Source organism: Podarcis filfolensis (assembly GCF_964270895.1).
Source record: "Podarcis filfolensis genome assembly, chromosome: 5".
NCBI classification, from domain to species: Eukaryota; Metazoa; Chordata; class Lepidosauria; order Squamata; family Lacertidae; genus Podarcis; species Podarcis filfolensis.
The window spans coordinates 64362849-64368995 of record NC_139608.1 but is presented as its reverse complement, the minus strand read 5'-3'; positions in this window follow the sequence as shown (position 1 = coordinate 64368995).

Here is a 6147-nt window from a genome sequence, read left to right as displayed (position 1 = left end):
ACCTCCTGCAATGTTGGGAATATCAACTAAAGCATTATCTTGTGCCATTACCTACTTTGTTCTAGGCTGAAATTCAACAGTTTCCCCCCACTATTACAGTGCTGCAACAACAAAAGAAATCATGTCTGCTGTGTTTTAGCACTGGATCTTCTGTAAAATGGCAGCAGCTACTGTCTTTCTTACATTTGCTTACAATGATACTTGTGAAAATACAGTTAATCAAATATGAGCAGTCAAAGCAATTTGGTTATTGCTTGTTACTTGCTCATTGCCTTTATGATAGGGAAGAAGAACTCGGTCAGTAAAGAACTACCACAAAACAATCACCTTATGCAACCTTTCTCAACCTGTGGGTCCCCAGATGTTGTTGGACTACAACTCCCATCATCCCTGAGCTCTGGCCTTGCTAACTAGGGGTGATGGGAGTTGTAGTTCAACAACATCTGGGGACCCACAGGTTGAGAAAGGTTGCATAAGGTGATTGTTTATCTCCTTTGAGCTGAGGATGTGTCACAAATCAGTACCGCCCTGCTCACATCTGATTGGCACTGACAGTCTCTGCTGATATGTGTCTCTGCTCATGTGTGCCCAGTGGTACCACACATACACTCATGAAAGCTCGATGGAGCCATGCACAGGGGTCAATTTCTTTTATATATATATATATATATAATTTTCCAACATAAATTTATACCAAATTAAACATCCATTTCTTAGTCATTCTTTTAGACTTCCTTCAGGTTGTCTGACAATTCTCCGTATTATCTCTTCATCTCACATTTCATAATTTTATATTGCACTTTAACAATCTTAGTCAAATCTTATCTTTTTAGCAATATTTCTATCACTATTTTTCACAGAGCTTCTTGAAATCCAACAACTATTAATTGATCATCACAAACATTTTTGATATACTCTGTAAATTTCTTCCAGTCCTCGGTGAATCTCTGGTCTCTTTGATTCCTGATTCTTCCCGTTAGTCTATCCATTTCTGCGTATTCCATCAATTTCATTCTCCATTCTTCTCTCGTGGGCATTTCTTCCTGTTTCCATTTCTGCGCCAGCAAAATTCTAGCTGCTGTCACTGCATACAAAACTAATTTCACATCTTTTTTGCTAATTTCATTACCTGCACAGGGGTCAATTTCTGTGTGCAAAAACTACCATTGCTAAATTGGGGCTTAGTCATGGCCACAGCTGGGAGGCAGGGGGGCAGCTGCCCCCCAAATCAAGTAAATCAATACAAAACACTTAACTAACTGAGGTTCTGCCCCTGCAACATAAAGCCTGCCCCCCAACATAAATCCTGGCTATGCCCATGGACTTAGTATGCTCATCTGTAGAAATAATAATAATAATAATAATAATAATAATAATAATAATAATAATTTATTATTTATATCCCGCCCATCTGGCTGAGTTTCCCCAGCCACTCTGGGCGGCTTCCAACCAAGTGTTAAAAACAATACAGAATATAGAAATGACGATGATAAATATTTGTATAGTGTTTTCAAGGGGGGAAAACAGCTGTCCACTAGCAAAAATAATTAATTCACTCAAATCCCCCAGAGGAATAAATATTACACCAAATCAAAGTGCATATATATATATATATATATATATATATATATATATATATAAAACCAGTGATTGTTTCCCAGATGATTACCACCATCTGAAACGAAGAACGTCTGCATAATGAATAAATAAATTTGATAAGCCTGGAGCATAAGTGAGTCAGGTGGCAAGATGATAACTGTTTTTTTAAAAAAATAGATAAATAGAAATAATTGTATTGTATTGGTTTATATAGCCAAAAAGAGAGAGACGTTTTTCAACATAGAATGAAAATCTGGCAGATGATCGTGTGACGTTACCATATATGAGAGAGTGCTGGAGGGGAAATAGTTAAATAGGTTGCACAGACAGGACCCAGGGGGTGGAGTCAGTGGGTCTATAAAGGAGTTCTGGGAGGAGTTCTGGGAGTTAGTTCGTTGGGAGTTGTGGGTGGGTAGTTGGTTGATTTGACTGGGTTGGCTGGTTGGGAAAGGCAGTTGGTAATAAAGAGACAGTTAGGGCAGTTGGTCCTTGAGTGTGGGGTGGTAGCAGAGATAGAGAGAGGAACATAAGACTAAGAAAGTAAAGAGGAACACTGTTTGGAATGCTGTAATAGTTTTGTTTTAAGTCTGAAATAAAATACACTCTTCTTTATGAATTGAAAAGCTGACTGAGACTGAAGTGATTTTACCAGGGAGGACCTGGTTGGTGGCAGCGGATTAGTGGTGTATGGGTCAAAAGTCCGTGAGACGACCGGGGGCTCCGAACGAACGCCACAGATCGTGTTTGCCAGCATGACTCATGGGCTGTATATTCTGAAGAAGAAGAAAAAAAACGGGACCAAGAAGTAGGAGATGCAGATTTTGAAATACAGCTCATTGTTATTTTATTTAAAATAACTTCCATCTGTTTCTTTGTCACTCTCTACTTCTAAACTAGATGTGCCCTTGGCTGAGTCCAGCAAGGCTCTTCTTATTTTCTTAAAAATAACAGTGGTTAGATGCATGGTAGGCCGCTCCCCCTCCATTCCATGCTTACAAAAAAGGTGCCTTGGGGTTTCCAGAAACATAAGAAAATAAGAAGAACATCAAGTGGGCGCTATTGCCCTTACGAGAGAACAAGGAGGTGTCATTTTAAAAGCTGACAGGTAGCTAAATTCCAATTTGCACATTAATCCAGTCAAGTAATGTGTAAAAAAAATAATGCATCTGTTAATGAAAATAGTGTACAAGCACATTCTATTAGGGGAAATTACTTTGCAAAAATGTTGTATTACACTGTATATTTTAAAAGCATACATTAGGAGAAATGAGCACTAAGATGCTGGTGAATTTTCACAAGGCCCTTTTAAAAAAAATCAAAACCAGATGTGGAAATGTGGAGAACTGAACTGAAGTTTGTAAAAATGAGAAACTGAGAGAAACCAAATTAACTCACCCCTAGCTCAGTATTGTCTGCACCCCTGGTCTTCAACTGGTGGCCTGGTCCAAGGTAGGTCGCAAGGGGAACACTACCACCATGCCAATATATGGTTAAAGAAATGAGTCCTCAAATTCATGTTTGGGTTACAAATGGGTCCTGGGTCTGAAAAGGTTGAAGACTGCAGGTCTACACTGACTAGCAGTAATAGGGGACTTTTTTGGGCCCAGTCTTACCGATCAGGGTTAAGGGCTGAACCTGGGACTCTCTGCCCTCAAAATAAGTGCTCTACCACTGAACTACAATCCTACCTTGGTTTTCGAACAGAATGTGTTCTGGAAGTCCGTTCACCTTCCAAAATGTTCGGAAACCAAGGCGCAGCTTCCGATTGGTTGCAGGAAGCCATGGAAGCCATGCCAGATGTTCGGCTTCTAAGGCAAAGTTTGGAAACTAGAACATCTACTTCCAGGTTTGCGGTGTTCGAATTCTAAGTTGTTCGTGAGTTAAGCTGTTCGAAAGCCAAGGTACAACTGCATAGTCAAGGTACGACTGAAATCAAAGTCCCTGTGCCTGCAGCAAACCAAGGACAAGGTGTACAGAAATGCACAGCACATGTGAGGTCACCCACCATGCAAATATTTCCACTGCTTCAAATATTTTTTACTAATAATGTGGGGCATCTTCCCTCTTCATGTGCCCAAAGTCTTCTGGCCACGCTATTTCTCCATGGGGTTGTATTCAAGTAAATTTTGCTCGCAGTAGACCATTGAATGCCCCTAACTTAGCCATAGTCACTCATTTCAGTGGGTCTGCTTTGGAAATACTCCATTTCCTTTCCCCTTTTTAAGACTTAGCCTCCCTCGTATGACATAGAAAAAATGTGCATACCAACAACTATATGGCATGGTGAAAAGGACTTGTTTGTTGACCCAGATAATGTCTGTTTCTTCTGGTTTACTATTCAGTTTCGTAAGGTACGTTTGAAGTAAAGAATACACAACCTTCATTTGGGGAAGACCACATCTTTATCTTAGTACTACAAGGATAATAAATGCAGCTTGATGGAGATTTTATTGTTATGTGTGAGGCTTAGTTCCTGTTTACTGAATGGTGATAGTTAAGTTTTGCTGGTCAACATGGTTATTATTGGGATGCGGGTGGCACTCTGGGTTAAACCACAGAGCCAGGACTTGCCGATCAGAAGGTCGGCAGTTCAAATCCCCACGACAGGGTGAGCTCCCGTTGCTCGCTCCCTGCTCCTGCCAACCTAGCAGTTCGAAAGCATGTCAAAGTGCAAGTAGAGAAATAGGTACCACCCCAGAGGGAAGGTAAACGGCGTTTCTGTCCGCTGCTCTGGTTCTCCAGAAGCAGCTTAGTCATGCTGGCCACATGACCCGGAAGCTGTACGCCGGCTCCATCGGCCAATAAAGAGAGATGAGCACTGCAACCCCAGAGTCGGTCACGACTGGACCTAATAGTCAGGGGTCCCTTTACCTTTACCTTACAGTTAGTATTATGGTCTTATGGCAATGTTGGGGGCAGGGCCAAAACATGCACTTTTGACTCACACGTGCAGGAGGAATGACTGAAAAGGGCTAAGGCGTATGAGCAAACAGGAAGCTCAGCTAAGAATCTAAGGATGGCTCTCACATGCTCTGACGCTGGTGATTTTAGTGGTAGCATTCAAGATAGAACCCTGAGGCATGACAGCAGAAGGGAGGAACAGGTTTCTGTAGTTTAAGTAGTAAATGACCAGGTTCACCTGTGCAACCAGGTGAAACATCCAAGCAGTACTGTTGCTGCAAGCAGCAGGAGCCACAGGACAGAATGGAGAAGGGATGTTTTGGTAAAGCTGGGTGTTACCAATATATGAGGGTGTTGAAATGAAAACCATCAGATGTGTTGAAGTGATCAATATAGAAATAGAAAGGACTTGGAATTGGATCCTGGAGGAACTCCATCCAAAAGTGATTGTGCTGTTCACTAATTATTATTATTATTATTATTATTATTATTATTATTATTATTACCCCGCCCATCTGGCTAGGTTTTCCCAGCCACTCTGGGCGGCTTCCAACAGGATATTAAAAACACAATAAACCATAAAACATTAAAAACTTCCCTAAGCAGGGCTGCTTTCAGATGTCTTCTAAAAGTCAAATAGTTGATTATTTCCTTGACATCTGATGGGAGGGCGTTCCACAGAGCGGGCGCCAATCTAGGATGAGATTCTTTTGCATGACATTCATATACAAACACACAGAGATCTTCATTTTACTAAAACACCCTGCTTCAGAAACCAGTTAGGACAGGTTTTACAAGAGTTCATGAATGGGGAAAGGCCTTAAGTGATATATAATGACAGTTAAGAGGTCAGAAAGGGAGCACAGAGAGCAATCTTTGCAGTTTTGTGCATGCACAACAGTGTTCTTGTTTATAATTGTAGAATGAGCTGGGATAGTCTGGGGAGAGAAAAGTCCAGAATCAGAGGCAGAAGCTGATGCAAGGGAGGAGGGAGGCCAAGAGGCAGAGACTGTTGAAGAGTCATGGGTGTCCCCTCGTCCTGTTGCATAAGGCCCCTTCCCCGTGGTCTCCCAGAATCAGAAGAGGCATGAAAAGGGTGGAGGAGAGATTGGCTCCATGTAGATACAGTCTCTGATTGCTTGGGTAAAGCCTTGGAGAGGAGGGGACCTTCAGTCTCAGCAACTGCTTCATGGAGACAAGACCTACTGGGAATGAGTTGCTGTGTTAATTAGGCCTGACACTGCAGTAAGTCTGCGAGGATAGTGTTTTGCTAACAAATTTACACAGTGTGATTTATGGCCTGTTGACTCCTGACACCAGCGCTATGCCTGCAGACATGGGCGCAAACACATGTGACAATGGTGGTGCCGGAAAGTGAGAAGATGTAGGTATGATGCATTCAACTTAACTTGCAGGGATTTAATTTGCAAAGAGAATTGGCTTTCAAATAAATGATGCTGCTGTCATGAATGTACCATGAATAAGGCACATTAAACATGAGCTTAGGCGGAAGCAGAGGCAGATTTAGGGAAGCATGACCAGTTCCCCCCAAACTGGGTGCTGAACCAAGAGGGGTGCCGCAGGGTGCCACAACTGTGATGTAGCACACATACAGAATGGAAGGTGAAGGGGTACCAAATTTTGGTC